This window comes from Dendropsophus ebraccatus, chromosome 15 (genome assembly GCF_027789765.1).
Source record: "Dendropsophus ebraccatus isolate aDenEbr1 chromosome 15, aDenEbr1.pat, whole genome shotgun sequence".
NCBI lineage: Eukaryota > Metazoa > Chordata > Amphibia > Anura > Hylidae > Dendropsophus > Dendropsophus ebraccatus.
In genome coordinates, this window is record NC_091468.1 from 6,232,014 (window position 1) to 6,251,937 (window position 19,924).

Genomic DNA, 19,924 nt, shown 5'->3' on the forward strand with positions numbered 1-19,924 from the left:
GACGTTGCAATGAGCTTCCTCTCTGGTGGAGACACAATTACCTCTGATTTATTCTAATTCTGTATTATTGGTATTTGATCACCTAAGCCCGGGCACAATACAGTCCCTCTAAGCAGAGAACCACAATTTATGTCATCACTAGGAATAGACTTCAATGGAAAAGAGTGGAAACAAAAAGCATCGCTAAGGCGTGTGTATCGGGAATAATCAGACGTACATGGGGATAACGACAACTTTATACAGTATCTTATTGGGGGAGGGGTACTTGAATTCCAGCAGAATGTACAGTAATTGCCATTTTTTGGAAATGTTCAGAAAGCTCCGGAGTGCCCCCCATATGCCCATGCAGGATAGGAGACAATGTGTAGAGAAAAAAGAAGTCGGAGTTACATACAGTGCCTCGTTCTCTGCCCTCACTGCCTCGTTCTCTGCTCAGTGCAGTAAGGAGACGTTCCTATGTGACAGAGGCCGAATGTGGTCGACACCAAACCCACAAGTACCGGCGAAGAGCCACACCAGTATGGTGACTACAATATAGCTGGCAACCCCCCCCCCCCCAGCCATTGGCCACCAAACGTGCTCATGGTTTCATTCACACATACCCTGACTGACAGCTAAAAGCCACCCTGGCCAATTTTCATTAAGGAACTTTTCTTAAATGGGAACTCCAGCAGAAAAAAAATTCTTACAAATCAAATGGTGGCAAAAATTGCCATAGATTTGTAATTTACTTCTATTAAAAAATCTCCAGTCTTCCAGTACTTATTCGATGCTGTATGTCCTGCAGGAAGTGGTGTGATCTCTCCAGTCTGACACAGTGCTCTCTGCTGCCACCTCTGCCCATGCCAGGAACTGTCCAGAGCAGGAGAGGTTTTCTATGGGGATTTGCTGCTGCTCTGGACAGTTCCTGATATGGACAGTTAATTTGAAAGTTTTTTGTTGTTTTCTTTTCTTTTTTTTTTCTTTTTGCTGGAGGCTTTACCAATTTTTAAGGGAATTTGTCAGCTAGAATTCCAAACTGCTGACACTGTTAAATCAGGTCAAGGAGACACATGGTACCTTTTATTTATCTGTGCTCCCTGCCGCCACCTATGTCCTGTCCAGATCATAGAGCTTTTCTATCAGGGTTTCTATCACTCTGGAGTCTGGACCCTTTTATTTCCTTCCATTCCCAGCTCCCTCTGCATTCATCTAAATCAGCCACCAGCTTCACCAGATATATGATGATGTGTTTATAACCTTGGGCCATTGTAACTTGACGTAGCACTGCATTTTATTCCAGTTAAAGGAATTGTCTAGAACGAGCGCTACCTTTATGTATATAGGCTCGGTCTGTAATTGCCTTACCAGCTACAACCACCAGGGAACCACTGCAGTGTCTTAAAAAAAAGTGTTTCCCCCTAAACCCGGACAAACCCCTTAAATGCATTTATGAATATTTTTGTTGCAGTTTTTTTTCACTATTAGCGCTTAACAGAGGGACAAAGCTGAACACTGGTTCCATCTGACAGGTTTTTCATATCATCACAGCTTCTTTGCTTCTAATATATTAATTCTAAGGAGTGTTAGAATTTCCTAACAGGATTTCTGACAATTTCAGCTCACATCGCCGTTTGCACATTACTTAGGGTTTAGAATTTATTCTTCTCTTGCCATTTTTATTTCATTCTTGTGCTTATCCTGATCTGTCCAGTTGTTAGACGCCAGGATCACAGCTCAGGTATACAGATATGGCGCTTGTGTCACACAGTCATCAGGGGCGCATCACATGGAGTCACAATTGGCAGGAAGGACGGTGCGGCATGCTAAGCCCTAATCGCTGGCCAAGTGACAGACACCATTACGGAAGCCCGATAGACCCAATTGTATGTCAATGAGGTTAATTGGATGTCATTGTTATTTACCATATGAAAGCTCCTGCAGAGCATCATGGCTTCCATTAACCCCACAAAGGGGTTCTTCCCACTTAAAGGGGTTCTTCGAATATATTTTTGGTTTACTTACATTCTATTATAAGTTGAGTGGCAGCAGTAAGGAGGGGCATGGGCTTCTTTGCTGCGACCAGCTGTTGTGTCAGGAGTGAGCAGTGATATTAAAGAAGAACTATCAGCAGGTTAGAGGAGTCTAGCCCGCTGATATGTCCCTATTGCACAAGAGACTCCAAGGAGGAGGGTATGTCTCTTAAAGTATGTCTCCTACCTTCATCCTCTGCACCATTCCCATGCAGTTAGTAGTTTGCTCCAAAGTCCAGTGTGACCGTTCTCACCGGACCATGAAGCACATGACTAAGTGCACCAGATTGGCACGAGGAGGAAGGTAAGAGACATACCATCATCCTCGGAGTCTCCTGTGCAAAAGGGACATATCAGCAGGCTGGATTCCGCTGCACCTGCTGAACAAGGGGTTATTGTATGTTATAATCTGCGTACCAATGAGAACTGTTCTTTCATTTCACCTATCTCTATCCTCTTTTCTCTTTACACTTTCTTCTCAACCACTCACAGTGGACATTACATCTCCTTTAGGAAGTTGTCACATGGGGAGAGGGAGTGCACGTCCACATTTAGTGAGTTTTACCTAAGTCTCGGTGGAGAGAGGATGCACGACAAGCCGGTTCCAGCTGTAGTCCAGCTGGGCCCTGGCTTAGCCAGGTCCCCCCTCTAGTCCAGTGTAGTCTAGTCTAGTGGATAGACGCACATGGGAGACACAGAGACTTTTTCTTTAAAAGCTACACTTCTTTCCACTTTGCAGTGCTAAGCTACTCGGGAGAGGACAAGTCAGAGATCACCCCATCCCACGCCATGAACACTTCTAAAAGAGCAGGGCAGTATCCTGAAACAAGAGGAACTCATCCGGATAGAGTAAAGTTGCTAGAAGCCTATGTACTCTATCTTGCAGTGCAGGTGAAACCAGGTAATTTGGCCACCTTGCTCAACTTAGGTAACAAGGTCTGGGGCTTGTGTCACCCTTATAGTATGGGTCACCCGACACTGTAGGGCAACAGGTGGTATCACAACAACAAAGGTCGAAACATGGGCACAAGTATCTTTCTACTTCCATATATTCTTCAGTATTTTACTTCTATTCTTCTTCTTCTAAAGTTCCGGCAGATCATACTTCTACCCTGGGTTTGGACTCTCGGCACAAACTCTTCTCTACTAATCTGAACCTGTAGCACAAACTCCTCTCTACTGTTCACAGCTCGCTCTACTTCTCAGCACACAACCAAGTCAGCTCAGCTCTTCTATCCCAAAGGCTCTTAGCGCAGATTCTGTTCTGTCACATCTACGGTCTATGGTAAGCTATTGTATAAAGTATTTTCTCATTAAAGAAGATTTTATTTATGATAACAGCACTCAGTGATCATTGTTGCGACACCTACACAGTCACTACTCCATCCTTGGGTCATCTCCCCTTTCTGTGGCTGACAGTACCGATAGTCCAAGTGGGTCACAACTCCACTCAGGACCACCGTGATAAGTACCCAGGGGAGCCCTCACACCCCGGGAGGTCACCGACCACAGGGGAAAGGGTATAGCCAGCCTCCCTAAAATAAAAGCAGGTGTGCCCCCATACCTGTGTGCCCAATTGGCACTGGCATCACAACAGTGCAAACCCTGGCTGAGCTATACACTGACCATTCACCATAGAAGTGGCGTCACATGGTACCATCTAGCAAGTGACCAGTTGAGCACACACCACAACGGCACTGATGATGGGCAGCCTCCCTAAGTGTTCTGTATATTCTAGGGTATAAGGATATACAATACACTGGTGGTGGTGGTGGTGGTGGTTTGCTCATCACTGTTGGTGGTGGTGGTTTGCTCATCTCTACCCAGTACCATTAAAATACTGTAAAATACAAAAACCAAAATAGGCTATGTTCACACATCTTTTGAGCTTCGTTTAAAATTACGTCTGCTATTTTGAGGCTAAAATAAAGAATGTTATTTAGCAGCCTGACCTCCCCTTTGTGCAATGACGGTTGTTTGTACATTATTATAGTTTGGTTACTAATTGGCCTTTGGTTGTGGCTTAATTGAAAAGTCCATTGAATTTAATAGTAAAAACGGAATAGTAGAAACTGTGTGTGAACTACAAATAAAAAACATCCGCTGTTTGCAAAAGACGCCCGAAAATAATGATTCATGTTCATTATTTTGACACCCGCGGCAAAAACGTCCCTCATTCAATACAATGTTTGCATTGGACGTCCATTTTCTCATTGACTTCAATGCATTGCCATTGCAGTCAGTTGAATCGCGGCAAAAAATTGACGTTTTTTTTTAAATATATGAACATAGCCATACAATGTAAAAGTAAAACTTTTTTTTAAATGATTAAGGAACATTATAATCGAGAAATATTCCATATAAATGCAGTTTATTGTAATGGAAGGAATTAGTACAAAAAGGGGTTGCTCACCTAAAGAAGGGGTTGCTTACCAAAAATGTTTTTCTTTTAAATCAACTGGTACCAGAAAGTTCCAGAGATTTGTAATTTACTTCCATTTAAAAAAAAAAAAAAAAAAATATCAAGTCTGTATGTCCTGCAGGAAGCGGTGTATTCTTTCCAGTCTAGAAAGAAGGAGAAGTTTTCTATAGGGATTTGCTGCTGCTCTGGACAGTTCCTGACATGGACAGAGGTGGCAGCAGAGAGCACTGTGTCAGACTGGAGAGAATACACCCATTCCTGCAGGACATACAGCAGATGATAAGTACTGGAAGACTGGAAATTTTTATATAGAAGTAAATTACAAATCTATGGCACTTGCTGGGACCAGTTGTTTTGAAAGAAAAACTATTTTGGTCAACTATCCCTTCACTAAGTTCAGAGAAGTATTTTTAGGAGCATGCTTAGTTTTGAATTTGAAACAGCTAATAATTATTTTTAGTTTTTGTTCTTTTTCTTGCAAATTTCTGGCCACAGCTAGAGTATGTTACAAAAAATAAAACTACTGTTAACTCAATCTAACACCATTGGTTGCTAAGATATGTCTCATTTATTAGACAACTGCTGCGCACCTATTACTAATATGTTCTAGCTGCATACATTAAGCAAGGTGATGACAAAGGCAATATGATAAAAATAAACTGCCATATGAAGGCAATGTATAGTCCGCTGTATATGTTAAGGAGATGAGCAGCAGGAAGAAGTACCAACGACCTTGAAGGTGACAATCTTCCCTATGCACTGCCTTAATGCTATATAAGAAGTCTTGACATCTCTGGTTATGTGTGAAACTATAATTTTTATGGATCACAACCAACACAAGCTGTGCTGCGAATACACTATATTGCAATGGATTGAATTGTTTGTTCATTAGTACTTGGTAACATCTGTTTGGTAAAATCCACAGCTTGGCAAAATAGTTGTGTCCTCCTCCTGGGCTGGTATAACTTGGTTATAATGGGATGCATTTTAGGGATCATCTTATGGGTGCAATACAGATGTGTCCAGCCTTACCCTTTCATTAGTTAACTAATGGAAAGTGATGTCTTATGACAGCCTTTCACTACGATATCCCAAAATGTTATCAGAGCAGTCAAAAGGTCTAGTTTAGAGAAGAATCTGTGTCTCCGTTTTTGGGTTTACACAGTGTTAGTGAGGCTAAAGGTGGCCATACACCTATAATACATGTCAGCCAAACGATCACTGACCGTTATTCTCTGCTTTCCTCCATAGACACAGGAATGTTTGGCAAGGCCAGAAAGCTCTGACTGTCACTTATCGCTCCAAGAACAAAAGGGGTTGGGCAATAACTTTTCATCACACTGACCCCTATTTCCACCAACATCATCTGTCTGTAGCATCTCAGGAGAGCTCCACACACCTTAACCCTTTCACGACCTGGGGTCATTGAAGCCTCAGTGCCCAGGTCGTTTTAGGATACTAACTTATACTGTATGTATAGCTAGCGATGTCTGTGTTGCCCTTGTAAAATTATAAACTATACATACCCTGATGTCCTGCCACCTTCGGCCCTCTCCCCGCAGTGTCTGAAGTGATTGGTTGAGTGGCCTGTCGCTTCAGAAACTGTGGGGATTGGGCTGAAGGTAGCAGGACATCAGGGAGTGTGGAGAGGTTTGTATAGTTTTTCATTATTATTATTTATTCATTTATTTATTTATTTTACACAATCATCAACCATTGGGCGTGCATCACTATTATACATAGGTATTACACGTAGCAAAGCGCGCCTAGCGGCCAATGATTTTAGGTCAGGACCTAGAGACCCAACCAGCCTATAATCGTTGTCATCGGCCGATCCTTGTCTTCATTACATAGAGCAACGATCTGCCGAATCTTCCTGATTCGGCATATTATCCCTTACTTGTAAAGACATTAAATTTGCCGAGTCCATCCCGGAGAATGAGAGTGCTGACAAGTAATGTAACATTTTCCCCATTTAATTTACAAAGAACAAGAAATGAGATAGGAAGGAGAACAGTGTTCCTTTTTTCTGCTCCAGTTATTTGTAGAAGAATCTTGAGTTAACAGAATCCTCTCTTTCGGGAGAAGACACCCTTGTCTCTGAGGGGAAAAGCTTTTTTCCTGATCACTGAAATGTTGCTATCTTAAGGCCATGTCTCGATTGGTATAATGGGCTTGATATCTCCAGGGAGCAGATTTCCTACTAAAACACTTCTCTGCAGTACCTTTAAAACGAAGTTTATCCTCCTAATGGGAATGAGTACACAGCAGAAGGTAGTAATCATTACAGTGTGAAAGCAGAAGGCAACACCTCTGAGGCGAAATTCTCTAAATGAACTGAACTCTTAAAAAGCAAAATAGTTGCAGGCTAAGGGAATTTGCTGTACCGGAGCTGTGGTCATACATCAACCTTGACTGGCACAGGCAGACAAGCATTATTCAAGAACTATAGCCAACCATTCCATTGCCAAAGCAGAGATTCAAGATGTATTTTATTGCTGCCGCTGTAATTTCATGCACTGGAGTTGAAAACAGATTTATAATAGAATACTTTTTCATTTTAGTTTTTAAAACCCATCCACATTGTACCATGTGAGCGTATTGTTTTTGTGCTATATTAAGATCTTTTATCGTATTCTATTTTAATCTTTTGTAAACTTAAAAAAAAATATATTAGGTTGTTATGAATGGCAAGAATATTCCTGCTAATCTTTCAGCGTTCAAGAAAAGAAAAGTAGCGTCACTCACCATCCTGAGAGTCGGAAGAATCGTGAAAGCGTGAAACGGTCATTGCTCCGTTAGTGGAACGCATTTAATGTTTGGTGTGTTATTCCATGAAATAAAGCATTGTTTTATGCTTGGAGGGTGAGTTCCGCTACTCTTCTTTTCTTGGACACTGACTGAAAAGGGACAGCGCCACTGCCAGTGACTGGCTCTTCTTAGCTGTGACAACTCATTGAGCCATATGCAACAACAGTTTAAGGGAACAGCACAGGCCACAGTCAAAAAGAGAAAGGGTAGATGCAGAGTGCTCGTCTTACCAGACAGGACCCCTCCGTCCAGATGCAAATCCTCAAAAATCAACAGGAGACAGCACTTCAAAGTGACAAACGTGATGCTTTTATTCACATCCTACTTCCACAACGCTGGTTCTCAGCCTTTCTCAAGCGCTTGAGAAAGGCTGAGAAACAGCCGAAACGTTGCGGAAGTAGGATGTGAATAAAAGCATTATGTTTTTCCCTTTGATGTGCTGTCTCCTGTTGATTTTTGAATTCATTGAGCCAATCACTGGACAGGGCACTGTCTTATATCTGTCAGTGATTGGCTGAGCGGGTTGCAGGCAGCTGCGGGGAAACACGGGAGACCAAAGAAGGAGGACAAAGGGGGAGCGAGGACAGGTGAGTATTGATGAGGGAACTTGCTAAACCACGACAGAACAGCTGAACGCCTGCAATCATTTAGCTGTTTTAGTGCGGTTCAGGCTTAGGTTTGGTTTGGACAAACCTGAACTTTGCTTCAAAGTGCGGTGAACCTGCCCAAACAAACTTTTCAAAAGTTCACTCATCTCCAGTGCCGCAACTGCTACGTATGGCTAGGGCTTCCGGTCAGTCCCTCTTGCATTGCATTGCACCTCCAACCACAAGAGCAACTGCCCCGCACCCTACACCCAGTGATACTCACGCTAGTGACGTCACTTAGAGACCGGACTCTTCCAGGACTGTGCCAACTGCAGGGTCATGTGAGTATGTGCAGCACGTGGGGGGGGGGGGCGTACAGAATTTATGGGACCCATGATTCAGTTTCTTTCTATGGGGCCCATGATTCCTAGATATGCCCCGGCTCATTTCTATAAATTAATTACAGACAGCTGATCTTGTTTGACTCATACAAGCCAATTGGTCATATATAAAATATTTGCTCAACCGGCAACCGGCTCAATACATTGCTCAACCGGCAAATTCAGCTCTACTACTTGCATACTGTATAGCCGCCTTCTCCTTATTTTGTTATTTTTCGCCACTTTCTGCTCCCTCCTAGGTATTATTTTTCATTGTTAGTTTATAACTCTTGGATTACATAGCAGGAAATAAAATCAGCCATCGCCTTGCACCTGTTCGTGCCTGCTGGCCTGCCTGTTACCCACATAAAAAGTTAATCATAGATACTGCTGCACACCTCGGCTGAGTCGGGAAAGCACCTGTGAAAACGATATGTATTGTTCCAGCTTAACACATCACATGGTGATGATTTAGTGATGGGAGAAAAGCTGCACTTCTCTGAAAATAGCTGAGTAGAAGGTGTTACAGGAACACGTCTCGTAGACTCACTTTAATTGCTATCACTGTATTTTAAGACAACTTATCGATTTTGATTTAACCTCTTAAGGACATAGGACGTACCGGTACGTCCTATGTCCTCACTTGCACTTCAAAGCGGGGCCGCGCGGCGGCCCCGCTTTGAAGTGCCGCGATCCCGGGTGCCGCGTGTAGCCCGGGACCGCCGCTATTAGCGGGCACGGTCTGATCGCCGTGCCCGCTAATTAGCTAATCGGAGGCAGCTGTCAAAGTTGACAGCTACCTCCGATTACCGGAGGCAACGTTTCCCTGGTGTCTAGTGGGGGAGATCGCTCCTCCGGGACCTTGTCCCGGAGGAGCGATCTCCGTTACTGATGCCGGCCGGGGACGCGTCCAAGATGGCGCCGTCCTCGGCTCGGCACTCGTTTACTTCCGGCTGCAGCAGCCGAAAGCAAACGAGTGCCGATCTCATGGATCTCTGCAGCATATCTATGCTGCAGAGATCTCAATGAGAGATCACAGTGTATATACTAGAAGTCCCCCAGGGGGGCTTCTAGTATATGTGTAAAAAAAAAAAAAAAAAATGGTGTTAATAGTAAAAAGCCCCCTCCCCTAATAAAAGTCTGAATCACCCCCCTTTTCCCAGGTTTTAAATAAAAGTAAACAAATAAATAAATAAATAAACATGTTTGCTATCGCCGCGTGCGTAATCGCCCGAACTATTAATTAATCACATTCCTGATCTCGTACGGTAAACGGCGTCAGCGCAAAAAAATCCCAAAGTGCAAAATTGCGCATTTTTGGTCGCATCAAATCCAGAAAAAATGTAATAAAAAGCGATCAAAAAGACGTATATGGGCAATCAAGGTACCGATAGAAAGATCAAATCATGGCGCAAAAAATGACACCTCGCACAGCCCCATAGACCAAAGGATAAAAGCGCTATAAGCCTGGGAATGGAGCGATTTTAAGGCACGTATATTGGTTAACAACGGTTTGAATTTTTTACAGGCCATCAGATACAATATAAGTTATACATGTTATATATCGTTTTAATCGTAACGACTTGAGGAACATGCATAACAAGTCAGTTTTACCCCAGGGCGAATGGCGTAAAAACACATTTCCCCCAAATAAAAGAAATGCGTTTTTTTTTTTCAATTTCACCACACTTCGAATTTTTTTCTGGTTTCGCAGTGTACTTTATGCAAAAATTCAGCCTGTAATTGCAAAGTACAATTAGTGACGCAAAAAAAAAGGGGTCATGTGGGTTTCTAGGTGGAAAAATGCAAGTGCTATGACCTTTTAAACACAAGGAGGAAAAACCGAAAACGTAAAAACGAAAATGGGCCATGTCCTTAAAGGGTTAAAGGGAACATGTCACCTAATTCTTTACTAACTAAAACTAGATAATTAAGATTTCTTATGTCTTTTGTGAGTGCAGATTAAATATTCTATCTTTCATGTATGACTATGAGGCTGCCAAATAGCCTGAACTGCTGTTAAAGGGATTTTTTATGATTTTTTAATGATTTTCTGGGGATGTAGAGAAAAGAAAAATTAATAAAAAAAATAAATAAATAAATACTATTACCTACCCCCAGTCCCTGGCAGGTGGCGCTGCAGCTCTTGTTTCATCTGCTTCCAAGACAATGCGGATCTTCCTAATCAGTCAATCAGTGGCCAAGATATTAGACTGTGGCAGTCAGTGATTGGCTGAGCGGGCAGGTCCACTTCTGATTCACTTCTCAGAAGCTGGCACAAGGCAGGAATAGAGGAGGACCTAAAACAGACAAAATGGGACCTGCAGTGTGAGCAAACACTTTAATGCTTGAGTGCTTGTTAATCGAGTTGAGCATTTTTTAATGTTCAAGTGCTCAACTCGAGTAATAAACCCCCTTGAAATCGATGGGAATTTAACCAGGTGTCTCCTTCTCAGCAGGACAGAGTGGTGCCTGGTTAACCTATTACATGCTCGCTCAATACTATAAACCAACCCAAATGTAGATTATTTTTTTAGTCCACATATTCAACTTAAAGGGGTTATTTACCCGCAAAATAATTCTTTCAAATCAACTGGTGCCAGAAAGTGCCAGAGATTTGTAATTAACTTCTATTAAAAAAACTTCCAGGAGGTGGTGTATTCTCTGCAGTCTGACACAGTGCTCTCTACTGCCACCTCTGTCCATGTCAGGAACTGTTCAGAGCAGGAGAGGTTTTCTATGGGGATTTGTGCTGCTCTGGACAATTCCTGACATGGACAGAGGTGGCAGCAGAGAGCACTGTGTCAGACTGGAGAGAATACACCACTTCTTGCAGGACATACAGCAACTAACAAGTACTGGAAGACTGGAGATTTTTTAATAGAAGTAAATTACAAATCTCTGGCACTTCCTGCTACCAGTTGATTGGAAAGATTTTTTTTAAAACTACCCCTTACACAAAAGGGTCATGGAATAATGGTTAGGACTAGGCAATATAAATCCGATATAACTAGCAGGTGACACCATCTCATTGAGTAGTTCTAAACTACATTTGCTGTGACAAAAATATTCTATGCCCAAAAAAGTTTACAAAGAACATGATAGCCTGCGCCGAGTAACATATTCATGGAGGAGTTCAATAAAAAACGGCATTGTACATAAACATAATATAATCTCCTTTCCCGATTTTACTCTCTCGGTTTGCTTAGTTCCTGTGATAGTCGCAGTATATTCGGTCAGTGCTTACACATGGACAGGTGATTGACAGAAACAGAACAGACAAGCTTAAAAGATGTAATAGTGCGGCTCTGCAGAATCTTCCGGCAGCTCCGTCATGTAGCGGGGGGCCTGGGCTCTCGATGTGGAGGAGCTGTCAGTCACTTTACTTTTCCCGCTTCCCAATATAATGGTGTAAACCTTTGTCCTGCTATTAAATACGTTCCTCCACATACAATCAGAAGAGACGAGACCTCGGTAGGTGTCCTGTGGTCAACGGCAGCCACCTAGACATTATATTTTATTTACTATTTACTATTATATTTACTAGCAATTAGTGATGAGCGAGTACTAAAATGCTCGGGTGCTCGGTACTTGAGACGAATATCTCCTGATACTCGAGTGCTCGTTTCGAGTAACGAACCCCATTGAAGTTAATGGGAGACTCAAGCATTTTTGCAGGAGACTCAAGTTCGGTACAGCCAGGGAAGGTCGTGTGAAAACCTGTCAGCCTCAGAAAAAGATGGAAACACAACGGAAATGGACAGGAAACAGCAGGGGCCGCCTAATGGCACCATTATGCCTAATTCTGGGCAACAGCTGTGGGATACAATCTGTTGGTGGCTGCACCTATACACACTCTGTGACACCCCCTTAGGGCTCGTTCCCACTGAGCAAAAGCAGCTGAATTTCTGCGCTGAATCAGCGCTGAAATTTCAGCCGTTAAAATAGGTGCAGAGCTAATTTCCATTGTGTTGAATGGAAACTCTGCTCTGCAGTTCACACAGTGGAATTTCCGCACTGAACTAATCCGCTTTCCGCCAGAAGAATGAACATGTTCATTCTTCCACTAGCGGAAGCCTATACAAATCAATGGGGCTCTGATTTTCTGTTTCAGCGCGGATTCAGCGCGGATTCAGCGCGGAATACAAGCGGAATACAAGCGGAAATTACTCGCTGAATCAGCGCGGAAATGGGGAAAAGGGGGGGGGAGGAGGATTCTAGTATATGTTCTGGTATAGTCTAGTTTACTCACCAAATACTCGCTGAATTTCAGCGCTGAATGCATGCGGATTCAGCGCGGATTCCTCGAGTATTCCGCGCTGAATTTGTCAAGAGCTGATTACGAGCTGAACACTTTCCTAGCAGAATACGCAGGGATTCTGCTTGCATTCTGCTTATATTCTGCTCGGAATTCAGCGTCAGTTGATTTCAGGCGGAAATATTTCCTTGCGTAATCCGCTCCTTTTGCTCTGTGTGAACGTAGCCTTACACTGAACAAGCAGTAGTGAGCTTAGATTTGCCTTGTGTAAGAAATACAGAAATCAGAAAATATAGTAGAGGGCCCAATAAAAGGAGTACACTGAGCCCTTCTTAGGGGTGTGTATGCAACACCTAATGTCCCCTTTCTGCCAGCAGCCGGTCACCACAGTGTGCTGGTTAAATTGTGGTAGCAGCACTGCAACTCCCAGCCAGCAGTCTGTAGTAATAGTATTAATAAAAGCTTTTAAGCCCTGAAAAGGTCTGTTTGTTTGTATTGCTGGTATATACCCTGCCTACTGGAAGGCTATATCCTACACTGACACTCTCCCTGACCAGCAGCAGCTCTCTCCCTGATCTCTCACAGCATGCGTCTGAAGCCAGCACTGCCGGCGCCGAGTTTTATATGGCAGGGTCATCTGATCTGGCCAACCAATCGCTGCTATCGACATGTATGGGTCCCACGTCATCGCAGGATGTACCAAAGAGTCTCCTGCATGTTTATTGGCTGAGAAATAGCGCCCAAACTTACAGGAAACGGATGATGAGATTTCCTCGAGTATCGCAAGATGCTCGTCTGAGTTACGAGTACCATCGAGTACCCTAATACTGATCGAGTCCCAAGCTCGGACCAGCATGCTCGCTCATCACTACTAGCAATATATCCTATAAGTCTTGAATTTTGTTAACTAACTTAGCAAAAATTTGCTTGGTCAATTAATAATTTTTTTTCTAAATTTGCTGCGAATCCAGCTGCGCTCATCTCTAACCACAGTCCTGCGGGTATAGTGCACACCTTCCTATTAGGAAACAGTCGTGCGTCCTCCTTTTCCTGTAGATATATTTTATAACTCTTATACACTTTAAATTTCAGCTTTACATTATGTTCTTCAAATAGTAATCGCTGGGATGGAACGGAGAGCGCAGGGACAGTCACAGTTTCTGGCAACAGTCAGGTGAATTGTATCACCGCCGGGCTGACCCTTAATGGCTCTGGGTAATGGTAATACAGGTAGATAACTTTTAGATTTTTTTTTTTAACTCCGATGACTCTATTTATTGGTTCATTCCTATATTATACCGTATTCTATAAAGTATTTTAATAAAATGTTAACATTTGGATATGTGAGGCTACTAAAGTTCTATGACTAAGGAACTTTCTTATTTCATGGCATACTTCAATGCTTTACGACCTGCGCTAAAAAAAAAAAAACTATACAGGTTATATGGTACAATAGACAACTTTTATTAAAAATTCTACAGATGCGCAGCTGTGTCATTACAGTGCGATGTAGATTCAAAAAGTTTCTGAGATACGGCCAGGGGGAGTGAACGGCTGTGTGCTCCACTCCCTGGCCGGCCAAACATCTGACTCTTTTGCTTCATAGACTGTAATGGAGTCGAATTTGATTGACAGCTGGGAAGGGATAGATGTTGCCATGTACTGTCTCTCGGGACTACAGCGGGGCTCAGGTGTGAGACTCAATGTAATCAGTAACTTTTGTCTGATATATCTGATAACATACAAAAACAGAAAAGTGCAAGAGTAACCTGCAAGTGCCCGGACTTACCGCACACACTTCCCCAGCGTACACGTTATAAAAACCTGCACTAAAGATTTTTTTTATTTTTTTTAAATCAGGTTCTTAGCAAACTATTTGATCAAACAGAATGTGCCATCTCACCAAGCCAAGGTGCCCTCAGAGAGGTTGTCCTACTCTAGCAATGGCCTCTCTTGGGCTCACATTGGGCTCACAAACTGGGCAAGAAGGATCCAACTAATCTCTGTTTAAAACACCCACAGGAGATGGGTGGAGTGCACGGCCGACAGGAGACTCCAAATATCATGTGTAGCCACACCCCCACATATCATGTGTAGACACACCCCTCCCACATATAATGTGAAGCCACACCCCCTCATATCATGTGTAGCCACACCCCCACATTTCATGTGTAGCCACACCCCTCCCACATACCATGTGTAGCCACACCCCTCCCACATATCATGTGTAGCCACACCCCTCCTACATATCATGTGTAGCCACACCCCTCCTACATATCATGTGTAGCCACACCCCTCAAACATATCATCTGTAGCCACACCCCTCAAACATATCATGTGTAGCCACACCCCTCAAACATATCATGTGTAGCCACACCCCCACATATCATGTGTAGCCACACCCCCACATGTAACACAAAATGAAATAATTGTCCAGCACTCTAACACCTCAGTTCACACTATGCACTGAGCTGTATACCCAGTTGTCTAATAACATGTCAAAATTTACTGTAAATGACAATAGCACAATGAATAACAATTGGCAAGAGATATGTGAGGAAGAGGAGAAGGCGGGGACATGTTCTGTGCTTTTTTCCCCTCGGCTACTTGGCCGCTGAGAGTTGGCAGAGAGAAGCAGCAGACAGCGTCCATCTCCCGGCAGTAATACCAGGGCCGGATCGGGGCACTGCTTCCCTCCGCTTCAGCCAACCGGCTGTGATTTTAATGACCGGTTTATTAATGAACAGCTCGGCCGTCCATGGAGAATATTACTGCACGGGAATCAGAGCATCAGAAATCTCATCACTTCATCGGCCGCCGTCACTTCTGCCAAGATGCTAAAATTTCAATCCTGCACGTCATCCATTCTGCACCCTCGCACCGCAGTTTCAGAACACGACCTTCTGTTCTCATATTATTTTTTTCTAAAAAGAAAAGTGATCAATGGATTCATAAATGTGATGGAACATCTGTCCAATACTCAGTTTTTCTCCATTCTGTTAGAAATTCTATATCATCAATTTTACACAAGGATCTTTTGATAACTCGCAGACACCATGATGTGGCATTAGATTTGATAGAATCCTCACGGATGATTAACATATAAATGTGACATACCTAGATTCTTACGGCCTTTTCAAGCCTACAAATCAGCCACCCTAGGTCATCCTCCGCACACATTGGCTGGATGAAAGGATCTCATGCATTAATACATGCGCTAGGAAATAAATATTAACCAAGTCGGATTCTTCTTCTTTTTTTCAAAATAACTTGAAACGGCACAAACTAGGCCAGCGAGCAGCTAATAAACAATGAGAATATATGGAGCGAGAAATAGACCGTCTAGAAACACAAAGGAAACTTTCTGTACAATGACCGTGCTACTAAGGGAAGAAATACAGGAAGAAAATTAGATCATTTAAAGTGAATGTACCATCAGGTACATCGCTCTGCTTTTTTTTAAGGACAACTCCGGCGTTATTGTGGGAAAAAAACAGCGACAGACATATTATACAATATATACTCACCATCACTCCTGGGTCCATCTCAGCTTGAATCTCCCACCGATCACAGGTCGCCGGAGCTTCAGTCGGCATCTTCATCTTTTCAACACTTCCTTCTTCTTCGGCTGGAAGCCTCAGATGACAGACAGCTTGCTCAGCCAATCAGAAGTGCGAAAGCTTTGATTCATCTGTCAAGGTAGCAGTGGGGGTCAGCCGTCTGTAAAGACGTCATTGACACAAGATGGTGCTGGCCATGGTCATCAAGGATGACCGCATTTCAATACTTCCGGGGGTGGTCGGGGGGGGGGGGGGGGGGGGGATAATAGGGAAGGGGGCAGAAGAGTAATTAAAGCACATTACTAAGTTATATAACATTGTAGTGTGTTTTAATTGCCTGAAAAAAACAATCCCCTGAGTTGTCTTTTAACCAATGGGCTCCGGTACGGGGTTCTTTTTTTGGTCCTTTCATTGGTCTTTTCCTAAGCAACAGCCCGTCCAGAGCACTGGGGGGAAGGTCCGCTGCACACCAGTGTGGGATATCCCATCCTCTCTATTGGATGCCTCCAGTGCTATAGACCGCAGCAATGTATCTTATGGCACATTTGCTTTTTCGCTTTTAAGAGGACTCCATCTTAAGGCTGGGTTCACACTACGTATATTTCAGTCAGTATTGTGGTCCTCATATTGCAACCAAAACCAGGAGTGGATTAAAAACACAGAAAGGCTCTGTTGACACAATGTTGAAATTGAGTGGATGGCCGCCATATAACAGTAAATAACGGCCATTATTTCAATATAACAGCCGTTGTTTTAAAATAATAGCAAATATTTGCCATTAAATGGCGGCCATCCACTCAATTTCAACATTGTGTGAACAGATCCTTTCTGTGTATTCAATCCATTCCTGGTTTTGGTTGCAATACTGACTGAAATATACGTAGTGTGAATGCAGCCTAATAGATGTAACAACAATGGATGGACACAAGACAACAGAACTAGATTCTAAAGGTGGCTCAGATGCCTCCAGGACTGCGTAACAATTAGTCACAAGAACAAAAATACAATATGCAGGCTTACAAATAACAACAATAGGAGCCCAACAATTGACAGACACCTAAAGATGAGGGAAATAGATGACGGCACAAATAAATGATGATGGCAGTCAGGACTAAAGTACATCAATATTGAACAGAAATAGACTACAAAGACTTACCCTATCTAGCTTTCTATTAACCTTTCCGTTGTGCCCCTGAAGATTTTATAGTTAAACTTGGCTGAAACAAAACCACAGAAGAGTTGTCATGTCACAGCAGGACAGTGAGCCCAATCTGAGCCTGGCCCCTCTGTCCTCTGTCCTTCTGGACCTACTGCCCTAGGTGGCAGACCCCCAACTGGGTGACAGTCCCTTCACTGCTAAGGGAGAGTTGACAGCGGTCCACATCAAATCAGTCAGGAGCTACTGTAAGCTCATCCGTCCAAAACCACCACCCCGGGTGCCAATAGGCTGCTTATCCGCAGCATCAGCCAGTCGGGCAGGTACGAGATTGAAAGTCCTTGTCCACACCTGAAGTGCAGCAGAGGGCGACCATTAAACAGTTAGTGGTCTGTCAGTGCTCAGCAATGTTTGGTAAGTAGTGACCATTATACTTCCGTCTCTGCCCGGACCACTTCCATTTACTAAGCAGAAGGAAATTTGAAGTCACAGCATCCAAAATGTGTCCTGCCAGAAACTGCTGCTATAATCGGGAACTTCATTGTCTTGACCAACAAGTCTAGGGTGTTTTTGGGATCTGCCAATGGTCTAGATTGGTGCTTCTCAAACTATTCGTACCTGGGCCTCACCTGGCAATCCTCCTACCAACAAACACATGTTACCGCAGAGCTCTAAATACCACCATATAGTGCACATAACAGCAGTAAAAGATAACGAGAAAACATAAATACACGTGAGCCTGACGGACTTTCGTTGCGGTGTCGCTCAACAAGCAAACTAACAATATTTTTAAGACTTCCAAAAATTACTTAGTCACCAGATTTATTGCCAATTGAGAATATGAGCTGGGCGTCCATCTTTGGCAACCTATGAGCGTACAGGATCCACAGACCCAACTTTAACACCTGTGATCCTATGTCCTGCAGGATAACATAATGACCCTATATGACCCGATCAACCCAATCCTATCCCATCTTGTATTTAACTACTTAAAGTTTTAAATACACACGTTTTGTCAATATTTCACTACAAATTATAAAGATATCAAATACGGGTAATTCATATTGTATAGCTGCTGTTTTTTACTTGTCTATAGCTGCGGATAATCATTCTTCTAGTTTAGTGATGGCTAACCTTGACACTCCAGCTTTTGCAAAACTACAATTCCCATCATGCTTCAGGAGCCAAAATTATGGCTTTGGCTGCCCAGGTATGATGGGAATTGTAGTTTTGCAACAGCTGGAGTGTCAAGGTTAGGCTGGGTTCACACTGTGTTTTTGCAATCTGTTTTTTTCATCCGTTTTTTGAAGAAAAAAAAACGGATGAAAAATGGATTGCAAAAACGGATGCATTTGTGTGCATCCGTTTTGATCCGTTTTTCCATTGACTTCCATTATAAAAAAAAAAAAACGGATCAAAACGGATCCGTTTTTTTTTTTGACGGACGCAAAAACGTTGCTGACACTATTTTTTTTGTCCGTTAAAAAAAACGGATCCGTTAAACGTATGCTAAAAATGCAGTGTGAACCCAGCCTTAGCCATCACTGTTCTAGTTTGTCCCTGAATTTTTTCTGCCGGAATTGGTATCCATAACCTTGGGTTCCATTAACCTTTATCTCTTGGCTAGTTAGTAACTTTCTTTGTCCGAAAGCCAAGATTCAGTTCCCACGGCTAACGCAGAACTATCTTTGAGCTCAACAGGCTCCTTATTTGTGTTCCCTAAATCACCAAGGAGCATGGACATACACCCCATCATTTCCGGCCTATACCCCCGTTCTGATCCCAATATACTGTATCCTTATTTTGTCCTGCCACTGACTTGATGTGACCTGGTGACTACAATATGGATCTAGTATTGTATCCTGAATGCTAATCTTTAACCTAAACATTGTGTTGTTTCTCATTTCATGGTCTGTCATTGTAATATTCTCTTGGCTGTATCATCACCTTTCTATCCTACTCTTACAGGTAACCATGTGACCTCTGCGGTATGATGTGACCTAGTCAGTAAGCTGGACCTGAACTCTACCTGGATTCACCTGCGTTCACAGCTCACTGTAATAAAAGTACAAGGGTAGCAGTCCTTAAAAATAAAAGAAAATAAAAAGTTATCCTGAGAAATATATAAGGTTTTTGTGTTTACCTCGATATTTTTTTATTGACCATTGTGCTGAAGATTTATAAGAAGCTGTAAACATCAGACATAACTAGGACGGCTGCTCTACAGTTGTGTTGGGAAACTAGGCTGAAAATCAGACACAACGCCCTATCCTTTCATCCTTTCAGGTTTCACAATTCTTTCTTTTTCTTTTTTTCAGTAGGTTGTTGTTATTTTTTATTATATATTGCAATGTAGGAGCAGAGTATAACTGCTTATTGCTATCAGCAAGGCTGCGACATTTTTTAAAGTGTCCCTGTCATTTGGGAAAATTTTGACGTATTATAGAATATTAATCGATCCTGGTCTGACTGTTTACACCCGTACTGATCGGGAGAACAAACTGGGAGAAGATGCGTCTGTGTTAAAAAAAAGAGTCGGACTTTTTATAAATTTTTTTAGGTGTACTCTTTAAAGAATAACAAACTAAAAACTTATGGGACGAGCCACTTTATTTTTGTTGTTATTGTTGTTTACTATTTTTTCATTTTCTTTTTTTTTCTACCTTACCTTCTGAGAGCTGTAACTTTTTGTATTTTTCCATTAACAGAGACAAAGGGGCCTAATTTTTTGCAGGGCA